The sequence below is a fragment of the Salvelinus namaycush genome, chromosome 35 (assembly GCF_016432855.1).
Source record: "Salvelinus namaycush isolate Seneca chromosome 35, SaNama_1.0, whole genome shotgun sequence".
Classification (NCBI taxonomy): Eukaryota; Metazoa; Chordata; class Actinopteri; order Salmoniformes; family Salmonidae; genus Salvelinus; species Salvelinus namaycush.
Genome location: NC_052341.1, coordinates 7,024,137 through 7,043,955, shown reverse-complemented (window position 1 = coordinate 7,043,955; position 19,819 = coordinate 7,024,137). Strand labels below are relative to the sequence as shown.

Below are 19,819 nucleotides of genomic sequence, written 5' to 3'. Positions count from 1 at the left end.
TTATAACAAAATGTCTTAAAAATACAATGTTAACTCGCTTTAGTGATATTATAGGTAGCAAACAATTTGTTTGTGGGGAGAAATCGAGGAAATTAGTTCATGTACATCGTCATCGCCATACAGTAATCGGTCTTGCCTTGGAATGTTTAGGTGATTTGGGTAGACTTCTCTGTAAGGCTAGTGGGCTTCATACTATACTTCGCTGTGGTTTTCAGGGCAATAGGCTATCACCTGTAGTAGAGTAATCCACTAGTCAAACACCTGTTAAGACACGTTGTTAGACCATTTTACACCAAAACGTTCATCATGGAGTTATGTTTGGTCTTCAAAATGTATACATTGTTGCAGAGTGATTACACGCAATTGTAAAGCACAACGGTTACATGCTGACACCCCTTCCTGCTTCTCACGCCTGTCTTGTGAAGATGTTGCTTGCAGGGTCTCAACTGCGCATGCTCCATGTAGAAGCGTTGTAATTTCGTCCTGTCAAAATTTACAAATTGAACATCGTTTCCGAGTTTGATAGATTTTTGATGGTAGTTAAACTGTTACGCCAACGTAGTTCTCCCTATTTGCTCAAATTACACAGCCGTTGCAGATGAGATTAACAAATGAAGGGGACAAACCAGGAAATGATTTGTGTAATGCCCAGCGTGCATTTCGTTTACGTGAAGAAATAAGGAAGTTGCAAAGTATGACACTTACCAAACGTCTCTCTTCATTTGCATTGGTGGACTGTAATATCTCTGTGTTCTGTCGGCGGTATAGAGCAGTATAGAGCTTTGATGTTTATTATTTTTTATTAACCATGACCCTGAATAGTAAAGCCGAGAACAGGGTGTGAATGGTTTTAGTGAACCGGTAGTACACTCTGGTTTCTCTTCAGATCGCATAAATCTTTCGCCTTTTACTAAAGATTTCCGTGGAGAGGAACATTATGAGTATCAACTAATTTTTTGATGCCCGGCCTCACGGCTGGGCTTCCTACACTTGTTAATAATAATAATATTCTGTATGTTGACCTGTCTTTTTATATATTATTATTTCACCTTTATTTAACCAGGTAGGCTAGTTGAGAACAAGTTATCATTTACAACTGCGACCTGGCCAAGATAAAGCTGTGCAACACAAACAACAGAGTTACACATGGAATAAACAAACATATGATCAATAATAAAATATAAAAAGTCTATATACAGTGTGTGCAAATGAGGTAGGATAAGGGAGGTAAGGCAATAAATAGGCCATAGTGGCGAAATAATTACAATATAGCAATTAAACACTGGAGTGATAGATGTGCAGAAGATGAATGTGCAAGTAGAGATACTGGTGTGCAATGTTGTAGGATGGGCTATTTACAGATTGGCTATGTACAGGTGCAGTGATCTGTGAGCTGCTCTGACAGCTGGTGCTTAAAGTTAGTGAGGGAGATATGAGTCTCCAGCTTCAGTGATTTTTGCAGTTCGTTCCAATCATTGGCAGCAGAGAACTGGAAGGAAAGGCGGCCAAAGGAGGAATTGGCTTTGGGGGTGACCAGTGAAATATACCTGCTGGAGTGCGTGCTACGGGTGGGTGCTGCTATGGTGACCAGTGAGCTGAGATCAGGCAGGGCTTTACCTAGCAAAGACTTATAGATGACCTGGAGCCATTGGGTTTGGCGACGAATATGAAGCGAGGGCCAGCCAACGAGAGCATACAGGTCACAGTGGTGGGTAATATATGGGGCTTTGGTGACAAAACAGATGGCACTGTGATAGACTGAATCCAATTTGCTGAGAAGAGTGTTGGAGGCTATTTTGTAAATGACATCGCCAAAGTCGGAGATCGGTAGGATGGTCAGTTTTACGAGGGTATGTTTATTTGGGGAACTTTAAATTGGAGCATCAGAGAAAAATGCAGCACTCACAGTCAGAGTTCTGGTGTCTTCTCAGTTAAAAGCAGGGGCAACTTCATGCAATGTGGTTTGAAAAAATGTGATAGGTGGTGAATTATATATAATTGTGATTTACTGTATTTTACAGTATCCAATACTAATATACAGGCAACTGGCAGCTTGTAAGTTACTGTAAAACAACAGTACAGTGCATTACTGTAATCTTATTCCAGTAATTGTAACCAATGACTGGATTAATTAATTCAATTCATTGAGGGGAGATCGGGTGTTTATTTTATTTTAATTGCATGGCATTGGTGCAATCAGGTTGGCTGCTAGCTAATGGGTTTGCATATTACAGCATATCAATTGAATGCCAGTTTGGAAGCCTTCATTAAGGCCTAGAAGGGCAGATGCTATAAAAACCAATTGCATACTCCTAGCCTCCTCACCTCATTCTAAAAACCCATTGGAGGAGAAAGTCAGAGGGGAGGGAAAGAGTATGCAATTGAGATTCTCCCAGTGACCACAGACCAAAGGACATGGCAAATACTCAGCAAGGTGTGAGACTTGCTGCCACTCCAATCTGTCCGCTATAGACGTTTAATTGATGGGGTACTACTACCACATATCAGTTGAATTTGTACCACATTCTAACGGGTGGCACAAATGTAGCCTCTTACAAGGCATGCCTCAAAATATGTTAATGAGCCAGAAACAACATTACCATGCCACCACTAGTAGTCAAAATGTTTTTGCCACTCAAAAAATATGGTACGGTACTGTATTCTGTGGAGTAGAATTACACCATTCTATATACAGCAATTATTTCCCTGCCCACAACATTTCCCCACAATGCACCATAATCTACTGTATGCTGCAGTTTAATGCTTCACAGTATTTTACTGTCATACAAATTTACCATTTAAATCAGTTTTCCATTACAGTGTAATATTATGTGTAATACATTTGCTAAATCATATAAATGTTGTACACACCTTGTTTGGTTGGTTCACTTCAGACCTTGATGTCTCTCAAACCGATCACTCAGAATTGAAAAAGTTGCCTGTTGCCAATCCCACAGTGCTGTGCGGTTACAGTAATGTACTGTTAAACCAAAGTTTCTTTAGAATTTCCAGTATAATTTACTGTTTATGCTTAAAATCACCCAGAGAGTGTTGTCATTTATGGCAATTTACTGTAAATAATTAATACGGTACTTTACTGTTAGTTTGATTGTATAATCCTGTCAAAACAACAAGATAGTTTTACAGTGCATGTGGCACTGGCAGTAGGCTACATTCTTTAAAAGCAGTAGGAGACATTGTGTCAATACGTGTTGTTCTGTGATTAGGCTGAAGTTGGTTATGTAGTTAGGTGTGTGTGTGTGTGTGTGTGTGTGTGTGTGTGTGTGTGTGTGTGTGTGTGTGTGTGTGTGTGTGTGTGTGTGTGTGTGACCAGTGTGTATTCTACCGGTATGTATAGGTTGTGCATGTGTGTAGCAATAGTTTACCAGTGAGCAGAGGGAAGTGTGTGGATCTGGTGAGAGAGATAAGATAATACACTGCGTATCTGTCCTCACCCTCTTATTGAGGTTTATTATACATGCAGATAGGCCCTGTTCTACCTTCTCATCAACACGATCAGTTATATGGTTCAGGTGAATTCATCTGAGGAATTTGTTGTGTGTGTTTTTGTACTGTTGTGTCTCTGTTTTTGTGTAGTTGTTAGTCATTAGTATTTGTGAATAATTACGAATGATTCATTTAATTTGACCAATATTAAAATACTTTGCTAATAACCTCTACTGCCCACCAGGTGGCGACAGTACTTCATTGAGACGTGGGAAGTGTGAAACTGCTGTTGAACTGGGATGCTGTTGAATCACTGGGAGAATCTCCATTGCATTTCCTTGATTCCTCGTATCCTCTCTTCTCGCCTCCTTCTCATAACCCATTTCATAAGAAAGTCAGAGGTCCTTCTCCTCTGACCTTCTCGTCCAATGGTTTGTAAGAAGGAGACAAGGAAGCGCATGCGAGGAATCGGGGAGTTGCTCATCAGGTAATTCCCACCTCCTCCCAGACATCCCCAATTCCACCTCTTTTCCTCCATCTCTGAACTCATCCCTCCATTCTATATCTCTCCCTCGCTTCCTTTCATTCCCTGTCTTTCTCTCACAATGAATGTATGACATTATCATATATTAATATATTGACACTAAATGTATGTATGTATGTATCAAATGTAAGGTAATGTACAACAGAGACTTGGGTGTACACGCTGTGCTGTGGTGACGGAGGAATACTCAACGGTTCTGGGGAAGGAGATGCACTACATGACCGAAAGTATGTGGACACCTGCTCTTCGAACATCTCATTCCAAAATCATGGGCATTAACATGGAGTTTGTCCGCCCCAATGCTGTGATAACAGCTTCCACTCTTCTGGGAAGGCTTTCCACTAGATGTTGGAACGTTGCTGCGGGGACTTGCTTCCATACAGCCACAAGAACATTAGTGAGGTCAGGCACTGATGATGGGCGATTTAGGCCTGGCTTGCAGTCGGCGTTCCAATTTATCCCAAAAGTGTTTGATGGAGTTGAAGTCAGGGCTCTGTGCAGGCCAGTCAAGTTCTTACACATCGATCTCGACAAACCATTTCTGTATGGACCTCGCTTTGTCCACGGCGGCATTGTCATGCTGAAACAGGAAAGAGCTTTCCCAAAACTTTTGCCACAAAGTTGGAAGCACAGAATCGTCTAGAATGTCATTGTACGCTGTAGCATTAAGATTTCCCTTCACTGGATCTATGGGGCCTAGCTCGAACCATGAAAAATAGCCCCAGACCGATATTTCTCCTCCACCAAACTTTACAGTTGGCACTATGCATTGGTAGCGTTTTCCTGGCATCCGCTAAACCCAGATTAGTCCGTCGGACTGCCAGATGGTGAAGCGTGATTCATCACGCACCCTGTGACTTCAGTTGCGCGCAGTCACCAATAGCGGCAAGCTTTACACCACCCCAGCCGACGCTTTACACCACCCCAGCTGACGCTTTACACCACCCCAGCCGACCCTTTACACCACCCCAGCCGACCCTTTACACCACCCCAGCCGACCCTTTACACCACCCCAGCCAACGCTTTACACCACCCCAGCCAACGCTTTACACCACCCCAGCCGACCCTTTACACCACCCCAGCAGACGCTTTACACCACCCCAGCCGACGCTTGGCATTGCGCGTGGTGATTTTAGGCCCGTGTGCGGCTGCTCAGCCATGGAAACCCATTTCATAAAGCTCTCGACGAACCGTTCTTGTGCTGACGTTGCTTCCCAAGGCAATTTGGATCTCAGCATAAATTTGACGAACTGGTACCTACTGTGTACCGAATTTGGTGCATTTCCCCCTGAGCATACCATTGGTTCCTGTATGAACAATGTGTGCTAGCTTACTAGTTAGCTAGCACACAATGTCGCCCTACTGTGTACCGAAGAAAATACACTGTCTACCGGTCGTCCCTGCCTCTCGCTAGCACAGCAGATGGGAGGTTAGGGTGACACCGTGTGCTAGCTAGCCTAATAGTTAGCGACACTCTGTGCTAGCTAGCTTGATAGTTAGTGACACGTGTGCTAGCGGTGTTGCCCCCACCTGCTGTGTAACTTACTGAAGCAAACCAAAAAGAGGAGCAAAATGAAAACAGGGAAAATCAGATAAAGGATCGTTTTTTAAAAATCAAATAGGGAGAGCCAACTAATTAAAGGTGTTAACACTCCACATCTCTCAAGCCAAGTGGTGCACTGGGCATGCTGCTCTTAAAAATCTATGCCAGGACATGGACATTGATTCTAGTGTAGTCCATGTGGGTTTTAATGGCATTATGAAGGGCAGCTTTGAACAGTTGAAACTGGATTTCAAAGAGCTGATTGACTCTCTGCTAGACACTAATAAAATACCCATCATATCTGGCCCTGTGCCCTCTCTGAATCGTGGCATTGGATGCTTTAGCAGGATTCTTTCTCTTCAAAACTGGCTACGTGATTATTGCAGCTCAATGGGTGTAGCTTTAGTTGACAATTTCAAAACCTTTTGGAAACACGACACGTTTTATAAGGAGGATGGGACCCACCCAGATCACTTGGGTTTCTGGATCCTTTCACGGTATTATAAGGCTGTGTTGCCACAATGACTTGTCAATGACCCAAGCCCAGCTCAGTTAACCCTACCATTGTGTTGCTGAGTCATGATAATGCTATAGCAAATGGGCATTGGTAGACACAATGTAAGTAGCCTAATTTATGTCCCTCTAACTGCCCTGAATGCCTCTGCTGATCATACAGCTTTTGTATGCAGAAATCATGTGTCTGAAATAGGGTTGCACATTTTGGGGAATATTCAGAGATGGAAACTTTCTGATGGAATTAACAGGAATATATGGGAATTAATTTTAATGCCATTTAAATGTAGATGTTTTTTTGCATTGGATATATTTACCATATCATATAGAGACAGAAACATAAACCTTTTACCTTATCATAAGTGGACATAATTGCAAATGATTCAATCCTTCCAAAAGAAATAAATAAAACAATTTAGTTACGAATTGAAATTAAATTAAATGAGTTGACACTTCACATGGGAGGATTTCACTGAACAACAAAAGAAAGGGAATATTGAATGATCCCCAATGATCCATCGCGTCTCCCAAGAACGTTTTCAACATGCATCTGTAAAATGATAGTCCAGAAACTAAAGCTTTGGTTGTCTTCCTCTCAGGCTTCCATGCCTTCTCCCCGGACCTCCTCAATGTCCACTTCTTGAACGTCAGACTCTGAGGCCTCATCTTCACTGTCACCTTCCAACCTTGTTGAGGATGGTTCGTTGTCAGGCTCAAAAAGACTCAAATTTGCCCGGACGGCCACCAATTTTCAACTCTTGTATTGGTCAGCCTGTTGCGTGCTTTAGTGTGTGTGTTTCCAAACAAGGACCAGTTGCACTCTGAGGTGGCTGATGTTGGTGGGATTTGGAGGATGATGGAGGCAACAGGGGAAAGAGCCTCAGATGCACGAAGTCCCTACCACCAGGTGGCTGATGAGATATGTTGGCATGACTGCCTTATTGCATCTCCATCCCAAAGCCCTTGCTTGGAAGTGTACTTCACCAGACTGCCAAGAACCTTGCCCTCATCCAGGCTAAGGTGGCGAGACACGGTAGTAATGACACCACAGGCCTTGTTGATTTCTGTTGATTTCTGCATCTTTCTTCACATATGATTTTCACAGTATTTGCAAATGTACACAGCTTTTCCTTCTACATTACCTGCAGTGAAATCAGATAGTGCCCGTGGCATTTTCCAGTAAAGATTCAAAAAAAATCTGTTAAACCCCCAAATACAATTCCATGTACAGATACATAGTTAAGCAGTTAGATTAAACAACTCCTTTGTAAGATAAATGTTTAAAAATGAAACATGTATGGAAACAGGTGAATTAACACTCCTCAGTTAGCAGGCTCAAGCAAGCTTAAACCCACATGGTAGCAAAAACTAACTAGCAGAAATTGTTAACAAGTTAGAAATGATTTAAACACACTTTGCTGTAGGCTACTATTTACTAGTTAACAAAAAAGAATGTATGTCATATAAAATATATTCACCCCACCCAGTACTGTTATCCAAACTTACCTGAAAGCATGTAGTCCTTAGCTCAGACAGTGTAGTAGTGTGGGCTCAATAGCATCTCATTAGTGTGCAAGATCTTGAGAATCAGCTGCACATGTGATGGAAGAATGCACTGTGCATGCAGAGGGTTGCAATTCCATTGAATTGGGGATAGTTTAACCAAAATATGCCACAAGATCTAGAATTGCCTTATGTGTATCCCACAAAAAAATGTCACTGTTATAAGCGAACGTTTTTGATGAATTTAAGCAAAATTCCCCAAAATCCAGGGCTTAACTTCCCATGGAAAAATTCTGGAAATTTACCAGAAAGGTTCTGACCCTTTGCAACCCTAGTCTGAACCAGATTTATGCTGTTAGCACTGAGGCAATGTGCTCTAGTAGGAAGTACACTGTGTGTAGCTCACCCTGCACTAACATAAATAACATGAGAATATCTACTTCTGCTAAGCTTCCCAGTAAAGCAATGAAAACAAGCAAGCTGCTAAAAAAATCTGCTAAAAATAGCCCACGTAAATATATGTAGCTTAAGAAACAAGGTTCATGAAATGAATAACTTGCTAGTAACAGATGACATTCATATTCTGACCGTCTCTGAAACTCACTAAGATAATACATTTTGATGATACAGTGGTAGCAATACAAGGTTATAACATTTACAGAGAATACAGAAATGCCAGTGGTGGAGGTGTTGCTGTTTTATATTCAGAACCACATTCCTGTAAAGCTTAGAGAGGATCTAATGTTAAATACTGTTGAAGTAATATGGCTACAGGTTCATCTGCCTCACCTAATGACCATTCTTGTGGGAAGCTGCTATAGACCACCAAGTGCTAACAGTCAGTATCTGTATAACGTGTGAAATGCTTCATTAATGTACACTACCGTTCAAAAGTTTGGGGTCACTTAGAAATGTCCTTGTTTTTGAAAGAAAAGCAATTTTTTGGTCCATTAAAATAACATAAAACTGATCAGAAATTCAGTGTAGACGTTGTTAATGTGGTAAATGACTATTGTAGCTGGAAACGGCAGATTTTTTATGGAATATCTACATTTATCAGCAACCATCACTCCTGTGTTCCAATGGCACGTTGTGTTAACTAATCCAAGTTTATCATTTAAAAATGGCTAATTGATCATTATAAAACGCTTTTGCAATTATGTTAGCACACCTGAAAACTGTTGTCCTGATTAAAGAAGCCATAAAACTGGCCTTTAGACTAGTTGAGAATCTAGAGCATCAGCATTTGTGGATTCGATTACAGGCTCCAAATGGCCAGAAACAAAGTCCTTTCTTCTGAAACTCGTCAGTCTATTCTTGTTCTGAAAAATTAAGGCTATTCCATGCGAGAAATTGCCAAGAAACTCAAGATCTCAAACAGCACTGTGTACTACTCCCTTCTCAGAACAGCAAACTGGCTCTAACCAGAATAGAAAGAGGAGTGGGAGGCCCCGGTGCACAACTGCGCAAGAGGACAAGTACATTAGAGTGTCTAGTTTGAGAAACGGACGCCTCACATGTCCTCATCTGGCAGCTTCATTAAATAGTACCCGCAAAACACCAGTCTCAACGTCAACAGTGAAGAGGCGACTCCGGGATGCTGGCCTTCTAGGCAGAGTTGCAAAGAAAAAGCCATATCTCAGACTGGCCAATAAAAATTTAAGATTAAGATGGGCAAAAGAACACAGTCACCGGATCTCAACCCTACTGAGCCGTTGTGGGAGCAGCTTGACCGTAAAACAACTTGTGGGAGGTGCTTCAGGATGCATGGGGTGAAATCTCTTCAGATTACCTCAACAAATTGACAACTAGAATGCCAAAGGTCTGCAAGGCTGTAATTGCCGCAAATGGAGGATTCTTTGACAAAAGCAATGTTTGAAGGACACAATTATTATTTCAATTAAAAATAATTATTTATAAACTTGTCGACGTCTTGACTATATTTCCTGTTTATTTTGAAACTCATTTCATGTACAGTGGGGCAAAAAAGTATTTAGTCAGCCACCAATTGTGCAAGTTCTCCCACTTAAAAAGGTGAGAGAGGCCTGTAATTTTCATCATAGGTACACTTCAACTATGACAGACAAAATTAGATTTCTTTTTTCAGAAAATCACATTGTAGGATTTTTTATTAATTTATTTGCAAATTATGGTGGAAAATAAGTATTTGGTCACCTACAAACAAGCAAGATTTCTGGCTCTCACAGACCTGTAACTTCTTCTTTAAGAGGCTCCTCTGTCCTCCACTCGTTACCTGTATTAATGTCACCTGTTTGAACTTGTTATCAGTATAAAAGACACCTGTCCACAACCTCAAACAGTCACACTCCAAACTCCACTATGGCCAAGACCAAAGAGCTGTCAAAGGACACCAGAAACAAAATTGTAGACCTGCACCAGGCTGGGAAGAATGAATTTGCAATAGGTAAGCAGCTTGGTTTGAAGAAATCAACTGTGGGAGCAATTATTAGGAAATGGAAGACATACAAGACCACTGATAATCTCCCTCGATCTGGGGCTCCACGCAAGATCTCACCCCGTGGGGTCAAAATGATCACAGGAACGGTGAGCAAAAATCCCAGAACTACACGGGGGGACCTAGTGAATGACCTGCAGAGAGCTGGGACCAAAGTAACAAAGCGTACCATCAGTAACACACTACGCCGCCAGGGACTCAAATCCTGCAGTGCCAGACGTTACCCCCTGCTTAAGCCAGTACATGTCCAGGCCCATCTGAAGTTTGCTAGAGAGCATTTGGATGATCCCGAAGAAGATTGGGAGAATGTCATATGGTCAGATGAAAACAAAATATAACTTTTTGGTAAAAACTCAACTCGTCGTGTTTGGAGGACAAAGAATGCTGAGTTGCATCCAAAGAACACCATACCTACTGTGAAGCATTGGGGTGGAAACATCATGCTTTGGGGCTGTTTTTCTGCAAAGGGACCAGGATGATTGATCCGTGTAAAGGAAAAAATGAATGGGGCCATGTATCGTGAGATTTTGAGTGAAAACCTCCTTCCATCAGCAAGGGCATTGAAGATGAAACGTGGCTGGGTCTTTCAGCATGACAATGATCCCAAACACACCACCCGGGCAACGAAGGAGTGGCTTCGTAAGAAGCATTTCAAGGTCCTGGAGTGGCCTAGCCAGTCTCCAGATCTCAACCCCATATAAAATCTTTGGAGGGAGTTGAAAGTCCGTGTTGCCCAGCAACAGACCCAAAACATCACTGCTCTAGAGGAGATCTGCATGGAGGAATGGGCCAAAATACCAGCAACAGTGTGTGAAAACCTTGTGAAGACTTACAGAAAACGTTTGACCTCTGTCATTGCCAACAAAGGGTATATAACAAAGTATTGAGATAAACTTTTGTTATTGACCAAATACTTATTTTCCACCATAATTTGCAGAGTGGGAGAACTTGCACAATTGGTGGCTGACTAAATACTTTTTTGCCCTACTGTATGTTTTCATTGAAAACAAGGACATTTCCAAGTGACCCCAAACTTTTGAACGGTAGTGAATGTGATATATTTTCTGTGTGATTTTAAATATTGACTGGCTTTCATCAAGCTGCCCACTCAAGAAAAAGCTTCAAACTGTAACCAGTGCCTGCAACCTGGTTCAGGTTATCAGTCAACCTCCCATGGTAGTTACAAACAGCACAGGAATGACATCATCAACATGTATTGATCACGTCTTTACTAATGCTGCAGAAATGTGCTTGAAAGCAGTATCCAGATCCATCGGATGTAGTGATCACAATCACAATATAGTAGCTATATCTAGGGAAACCAAAGTTCCAAAGGCTGGGCCTAATATAGTGTTACAAGAAGTTTTGTAGTGATTCCTATGTTGTTGATGTACAGAATACTTGTTGTGTAATGAGGAGCAAACAGAAGTTGCACTTGACACATTTATGAAATTGCTTATGTAACAGTATAGCTTTAGACCGTCCCCTCGCCCCGACGCGAACCAGGGACCCTCTGCACACATCAACAACTGTCACCCACGAAGCGTCGTTACCCATCGCTCCACAAAAGCCGCGAAACCCTACTTCAAGTCTCAGAGCAAGTGACGTAACCGATTGAAACGCTATTAGCGCGTACCCGCTAACTAGCTAGCCATTTCACATCCGTTACACTTATCCCAGTTACTAATAAGCATGCACCCATTAAAAAAAATACTGTAAAAACGATGAAATCCCTGTGGATTGATGAGGAATTGAAAAATTGTATGGTTGAGATGGATGAAGCAAAAGGAATGGCAAATAAGTCTGGCTGCACAACTGTTTGGCAAACGTACTGCGAATTGAGAAATCATGTGACTAAACGGAATACAAAGAAGAAGAAACTACACTGAAACAAGAAACATTGCATAAAGAATGGTAGTAAAAAGCTTTGCTGCACCTTCAATTAAATTTAGGGAAAAAAGGTAAACTTGGCTCCATCATTCCTTGAATCAGATGGCGCATTCATTACAAACCGACTGATATTGCCAACTACTTTAAATAATTTTTTCATTGGCAATATAAGCAAACTTAGGCATGACATGCCAGCAACAAATGCAGACACTACACATCCAAGTATTACTGACCAAATTTAGAGACAAGAATTACAATTTCGAATTCTGAAGAGTGAGTGTGGAAGAGGTGAAAAAAATGATTGTTGTCTATCAACAATGACAAGCCACTGGGGTTTGACAACTTGGATGGAAAATGACTGAGGATAATAGCGGACGATATTTCCACTCCTATTTGCCATATCTCAATTTAAGCCTACTAGAAAGTGTGTGCCCTCATGCCTGGAGGGAAGCAGAAGTCATTCCGCTACCTAAGAATAGTAAAGCCTCCTTTACTGGCTCAAATAGCCGACCAATCAGCCTGTTACCAACCCTTAGTAAAGTTTAAGAATAAAAAAAGGTGTTTGACCAGATACAATGCTATTTTACAGTAAACAAATTGACAGCAGTTTTTCAGCACGCTTATAGGGAAGGACATTCAACAAGCACAACGCTTACACAAATGACTGATGATTGGCTGAGAGAAATTGATGATAAAAAGATTGTGGGGGGCTGTTTTGTTAGACTTCAGTGCGGCTTTTGACATTATCGATCATAGTCTGCTGCTGGAAAACGTATGTTTTAGGGCTTTACACCCCCTGCTATAATGTGGATAAAGAGTTACCTGTCTAACAGAACACGGAGGGTGTTCTTTAATGGAAACCTCTACAACATAATCTAGGTAGAATCAGGAATTCCCCAGGGGAGCTGTCCAGGCCCCTTACTTTTTAAAATCTTTACTAATGACATGCCACTGGCTTTGAGTAAAGCCAGTGTGTCTATGTATGTGGAGGACTATACATGTCAGCGACTGAAACACTTAACAAAGAGCTGCAGTTAGTTTCAGAATGGGTGGCAAGGAATAAGTTAGTCCTAAATATTTCAAAAACTAAAACCATTGTATTTGGGACAAATCATATACTAAACCCTAAACCCTAAACCTCAACTGAATCTTGTAATAAATAATGTGGAAATTGAGCAAGTGAGGTGACTAAATGCTTGGAGTAACCCTGGATTGTAAACTGTCATGGTCAAAACATACTGTACACTACCGGTCCAAAGTTTGGACACACCTACTCATTCCAGGGTTTTTCTTTATTTTTACTATTTTTTACGTTGTAGAATAACAGAGTACATCAAAACTATGAAATAACACATATGGAATCATGTAGTAACCATTTTCTTTTTGTAATAAATCAAAATATATTTTATATTTGAGGTTCTTCAAAGTAGCCACCCTTTGCCTTGATGACAGCTTTGACATTTTTGGCATTCTCTCAACCAGCTTCACCCGGAATGCTTTTCCAACAGTCTTTAAGGAGTTCCCACGTATGCTGAGCACTTGTTGGCTGCTTTTCCTTCACTCTGCGGTCAAACTCATCCCAAACCATCTCAATTGGGTTGAGGTTGGGTGATTGTGGAGGCCAGTTCATCTGATGCAGCACTCCATCACTCTCGTTCTTGGTCAATTAGAGATTCACCAAAATGTAAATATTACAAACATTTATATATTAAATTCCAGTCCTACTTTATCAAAAGCCTTTTTAAAGTCAACTGAATACCAGATCTGATTTCCCAGATATTTCATCGTATTCTATTGTTTCCAGTACTTGTCTTATATTATCTCCGATGTATCGTCCATGTAAAAAACCTGTCTGATTAGGATGAATAATATCTGACAATACCTTTTTTAATTCTATGCGCTATACATTTTGTTAGAATTTTTGCAACACAACACTGAAGTGGTATGCCATCCAACAGTGGAGTTTTCCCGGACTTAAAGGCTTTAATTTGGTAATATTTGGCCTTCACATGAGTCTTTCTGTACAGCTGTTAATTTTACACTATTAATAGAAAAAAAATCCACACAATTATCTTCTGTTAGTGGAGATGGAGGGGACTGAAATGAAAACACATGCTTAAAGTACTTTTCTTCCTCTTTCAAAATATTGTTGGGTGAATCATAGTGACTCCATTTGTAACAAGTTTCATTCTCGCTGGCACCAAAAGTAAAAAAATAAATTAAAAAGTGTTGATAGAGGACTTATTTTCCACCATAATTTGCAAAGAAATTCATAAAAAATCCTACAATGTGATTCTCTGGATTTTTTTTCCTCATTTTGTCTGTCATAGTTGAAGTGTACCTATGATGAAAATTACAGGCCTCTCTCATCTTTTTAAGTGGGAGAACTTGCACAATTGGTGGCTGACTAAATACTTTTTTGCCCCACTGTATATCTCACTAGGTCAGGATATTAAACCTCCGCCATGTATATCTCACTAGGTCAGGATATTAAACCTCCTCCATGTATATATCACTAGGTCAGGATATTAAACCTCCTCCATGTATATCTCACTAGGTCAGGATATTAAACCTCCTCCATGTATATCTCACTAGGTCAGGGTATTAAACCTCCTCCATGTATATCACACTAGGTCAGGATATTAAACCTCCTCCATGTATATCTCACTAGGTCAGGATATTAAACCTCCTCCATGTATATCTCACTAGGTCAGGATATTAAACCTCCGCCATGTATATCTCACTAGGTCAGGATATTAAACCTCCTCCATGTATATCTCACTAGGTCAGGATATTAAACCTCCATGTATATCTCACTAGGTCAGGATATTAAACCTCCGCCATGTATATCTCACTAGGTCAGGATATTAAACCTCCGCCATGTAATTCTCACCAGGTCAGGATATTAAACCTCCTCCATGTATATCTCACTAGGTCAGGATATTAAACCTCCGCCATGTATATCTCACTAGGTCAGGATATTAAACCTCCGCCATGTATATCTCACTAGGTCAGGATATTTAAGCCAACATATATCCACTAGTTCCAATATATCCATGACATTTGTGATTTCCTTAAGTGCAAGAGTCTTGTATTGCTTGTAGGTTTGATACATGTTCTAAGAAGCATGTATCAGCCTTATTTGGACCATATAGATTGAGCCATATCTGTTTGTGGTCCAATAACATATTTTAAATCATTCATCTGCCTTGTGGATCTGTTTGTACATTTGAATCAAAATGATTGTTAATTAATATCATCACCCCTTTAGAGTTTTTTTGCCCATGGGAGAGGTATATTTTGCCTCCCCCCAGTCCTTTTTTCCACACAACTTTATCTAAAATTGTTGAATGAGTTTCCTGTAAACAATAGATATTCTATTCCTTGTCTTTTAGCCAGGTAAATACTGATTTGTCTTTTCTTATCTGCAAAGCCATTACAATTATAGCTTTTACAATCACAATTTACCATAATGAGATACAAGTTTCAATTCTATTTATCATAATATATGTTTGTAACCTTAGCATTAAAAAGTACCATAGCAATTGAATGTCCATGCAAGAATGCCCCGAATTGAGGGCTGCAATTGGACACGATTGGGTTCAGCGGCTCCAGAGACGTGCTCCGACCACCAACAGTATCATGTGGGCGCAGAAAAATAGATAATGTTGCAGGAAGCATAGAGAATGGAAATAACGGATAAATGAATGCAATGAATTGATTATTGAATGTTATCGATGGACACAACTTTGTAGAACCAAAACACACACAGCTTGACTCTGCTCGACACCGAGAACGAATCGTTCGGGTGGCTGCTGCAGATCGCGAACGATAGCCTACTAGGCAAATAGCCCTCGCGGCAGTCAAGCGGTTGGATTCCGCAAAGAGTCTTTCACAATCTAGTCCGGTTGCGGCCGCAACTAGACTTCGTTTCAAATATATACATTAATAATCTTATTTGTACGCCTAGAAATCACAATTGTACATTGTTTGAGGCACAGTTTTATACGTTTCAGTCATAGTTGACAGCTCCAATATGCCCCTATGGTGAAGAGATGGCTTGTAGACTCATGATTCTTTTGACTTTTTAGTTCATTGTTCGCCGACACAATAATAGTCAGATTAATATAATAGTTCGATTACAACGTTTACATGCTTTGCAATAACGATTTCCCTAATAATCATGTTTATATGGACACATCTGAAATCAGGTTACTGATGGCATACTGATAAATGTAGGCTCATTGATTTATTCTCTGCCTTGCAGTATACTGTGCATGATCATCTGTAGCTCAGTTGGTAGAGTGGCGCTTACAAGACAACGATGGTGTGTTAAATTCCCTGGATCACCCATACCTAAAAATGAAATGTAAGTTGCTCTGGATAAAAGTGAGGAAAGGAGAGAGGGGGACTGAAAGTAGGCTGAGGCCTGAGATCTTTTCAAATACAGGCGCACCCACACCTGTCTGAACAGAGTGAGAGAGTAATCAATACATTAGCTGGATCTACAGTATCCCACTAGACTGGCCTGGCCAGGACAGGAACTGTAAAACTGAGTTTGACTAGTAGTGATACACTGGTTGACTCATAACCTGTGGTTATAACCTCATCCTCGGGGCAGATGGGTTTAGAGTCATGAAATATTGTGTGGATGAAGGGCTGGTGGGCGGTGGTGGGGTTGAATATAGAGAAAAACAATACAATACACATCTGGCATTAGTGCCTCAGCTTTAGGGCATAACTTTACACGCACCAAATAGCCTACACGCAAATGGGGAAAAAACACTTATGGGAACTAGCAGAAAAAGTTCAAGTAGATCCACTGAGGCAAAAAGGACAATGTGGGTGTTTTAATTCAATCAGAGAAAATATATGTCATGGAGAGTTGAAAATAAAGCGAAGAGAGAGCCAGACAAGTAATGATTTGGTGAAGTGGTAAAAGAGGACGATGATAGCAGTGCCTATGTTGTGTGACGATTGTGACCCACTGGGCAATCAACTTTTTTTCACATCATTTCAATGAAATGACATGAAAAACAACGTGGAATAGACATTGAATTGATATCTGTGCCCAGTGGGGAGCCATACAAAGTTGACAGTCACAAGACAGGGACTTCAAATAGGCCTATGGCAAGTCAAGGGGACTGTAGCCTACTGTTCAGATGGGTTCAACGGAAACCTCCCCGTTTTGTTACGTTTACTCCAGGAACCAAACAGAAGCAAACAGAGCAAACAATTTTCTTTTGCAAAACATTTTGCAACAGACAAAACATTTTGCAATGGAATCTGACTAATAAATAAACCCCTGACTTAATAAACTAGTAAACTATAACAGGGTGGTGTCTCCATGAATTCCGGTAATCATGTGAAGGCTAGGTCCGGCCCTGGGGTCAGGGTTAGGGTTAAGCACAGGAGGTTGCACCTTAATTGGGGAGAACGGGGTATCCAAATAAAGTGTTACCCATCTTTCTCTTCCTAATAGCTGTAATTGCATGGATGTGTACTTTGACCTATTTGTTTTTCTGTTCTCCCTCCTTTCAGTCCCTCTGTCTCTTCCTGATTGCTGATTGGAAAACGGTACGTTGTCAGTTTGAGTGTGTGGGTGTGTGACTGTGGGTATGTTTCTTAGATTGTGTGGTGTGTGTCTCCCTGACTCCCAGTGACAGTGGAAAGAGAGGTGAGGCGCAGGCATTGCGTGATGGACGTGTATCAGGAGGGATTAGTGGTAAAGATAGGCAGGCGTGTTCTCTCTCTGACTAGGCGGATTTCAATCTCTCTCTCTCTTCCAACTGTTTAAACTGCTAGTGTCTCATCTCTCTCCAAACAACTGACTGCTCTCATCTCCCATGGCTCTGTAATATTTGTGTGTGTGTGTCTGTGTGGGGTGTGTTTTTATCTTCCTGTCTGTGTGTGTTTGAGAAAGTGATTCAGTCTCTCTTTCTGTGCGATGGCACTACTGCCTAAAGAGGCAGAACGATTCGATGGGCTATCTCTGCTATACTGGTATGTACCTCTTTCAGTTGGTCTTCACTCTATTTGCTTAATCACCCTCTTCTTCACCCTCTTCTTCACCCTCTTCTTCACCCTCTTCTTCACCCTCTTCTTCACTCTTAATCTAGTTTCTCTTTTTAAGTAATTTTTTTTAAATGAAGGGTGAAAATATGTACAGTAATTTACTTTTCGTTGCATCTAAAATTCTACTTCCTTTCACCTCTGTTGAGCCTTACAGTAGGAGGAGGTGTGTGCGTGCATGTGTGTGTGTGTGTGTGTGTTGCTCAGAGACTTGTGCAGGGGAAGCAACAAGGGAGCCTTAATTTAATGTGTATGTTTACTTGACTGTTCTTTGCAGTGCTGTAATGAACGAGTTTAGCTGCACCTCATATGTAGAGTTAGAGATGGAAGCGTATCAAATAGACGGAGGTTTATAAATGGCCTATAGCAGCTGGAGCCCTGTGACCGCTCCTGGCCAGTCCTGTCACAGCAGGAGGACGAAGGGAAGACAGATTAGCCCGTATTAAGTGATCAGTTACATGTTTGTTCTAACTGTTCCGTCGCTACTCCGCAAGTAACTCACTACATTCTTATAAATAAAGGTGTAAGTAGGAACCAAATAAGGTTATTGAGAGCAATGCCATAGGGGAACTATTTTAGTGTCTCTGAAGAACCATACAAAAATCCTCCAGGACTGGAATTGAATAGCCCTGCTGTAGGGTTTTAAGCGTATTTGCATATTTCCCAGGGTGCCTTTGGTGTGAATTTTAGAGTTACCAGTACCACCCATGACTGTGGTTGTTGCATTCTTTAATTTTCAGACCTTTTGCCTTCACCAAGTGAGATCCTAAGTGAATATGTTGTAATTAAAATGTAATTTAAAAATATACAATGCATATTTCATAATGCCTTCTTTTGAGGGCCTAGTTGTACCCTAATACAGTGGCCTGAAACTCATACACTGGAAAACAAAAAAATACTGTTGTTCTTATGGTAGCTTATGGTAAGTTACATGAATTACTCCCAAAAAATATATAGTATGTTACCGTAAATTCAGAATAAACTTTGATTTAACAGTAAATTACTCTTATGTTTGCAATTTACGTTAACATACTGTACTTTTTTTTTTTTTACAGTAACTTACAGGTAACTGGCTGCCAATAAATTACCGTAAAAACAATAGGATTAACCAATTTGCTGTGTGCTATGAAAGGTACACATCTGCACGCTTCAATACATACAAGAACCTTTTAGAATTCTGAAGAACTGTAGATGCCACTCGAGAACCCCACAGTTAACTCAAAATGTTACCTATCGGGCAAGGAACATTAAGAGCTGAGGAAGAACCATTTAAGAACCTTTATTTTTTGGGGTGTACAATGACTCACTCACTACAATGTCTATTGTAGGGTTTATTGCTTGTAAAGGGTTATACAGTGTGTATGTGACACTGTAGGCTATATAAAACAAATATGGGTGAATGCATTATAGTCCTTTTGTAGGCTACAGGAACAACAGCTGTTTAGTGATCTTGCTATGAGCCTTCGGAGTCTGTCTTGGCCATTTGTCTATTGGTTAGTCTAATCTCCTGGGCTAAATTTAGAAATGTGGGCTTTTGTTGTGAACGGGGATGGGGAAGAGTAGAGGACGGAGGAAAGAAGAGGACAATATGGGGGGGGGGGGAATGAGGGAGGGGACACAGAAATGACAGGAGAGGAAAGGATAGAAGGGAAGAAGGAGAGGAGATAAGGAGGGAAGACAGGAAAGGAGGTGGTAATGATGAAACAAGAGGAGTCAATAGGAAGGGAAAGAAGAGACAGAGAGAGGAACCTCAGAAAACCAGGTCAGCTCTTCCTAAATCTGGAATCTTAACCTCTTGTTGAACCCTTTTCCTCTGCTACTTCCAGGGTCA

At 40.9% G+C, this 19,819-nt stretch overlaps 1 non-coding gene across 1 annotated transcript; it reads left to right on the top strand.

Moving 5' to 3' along the window:
* Positions 1-866: 866 nt before the first annotated feature.
* LOC120030108 lies at positions 867-982 on the top strand. The gene has a single exon (XR_005473619.1). It is a non-coding gene; the product is annotated as a U5 spliceosomal RNA (small nuclear RNA).
* Positions 983-19,819: the final 18,837 nt, after the last annotated feature.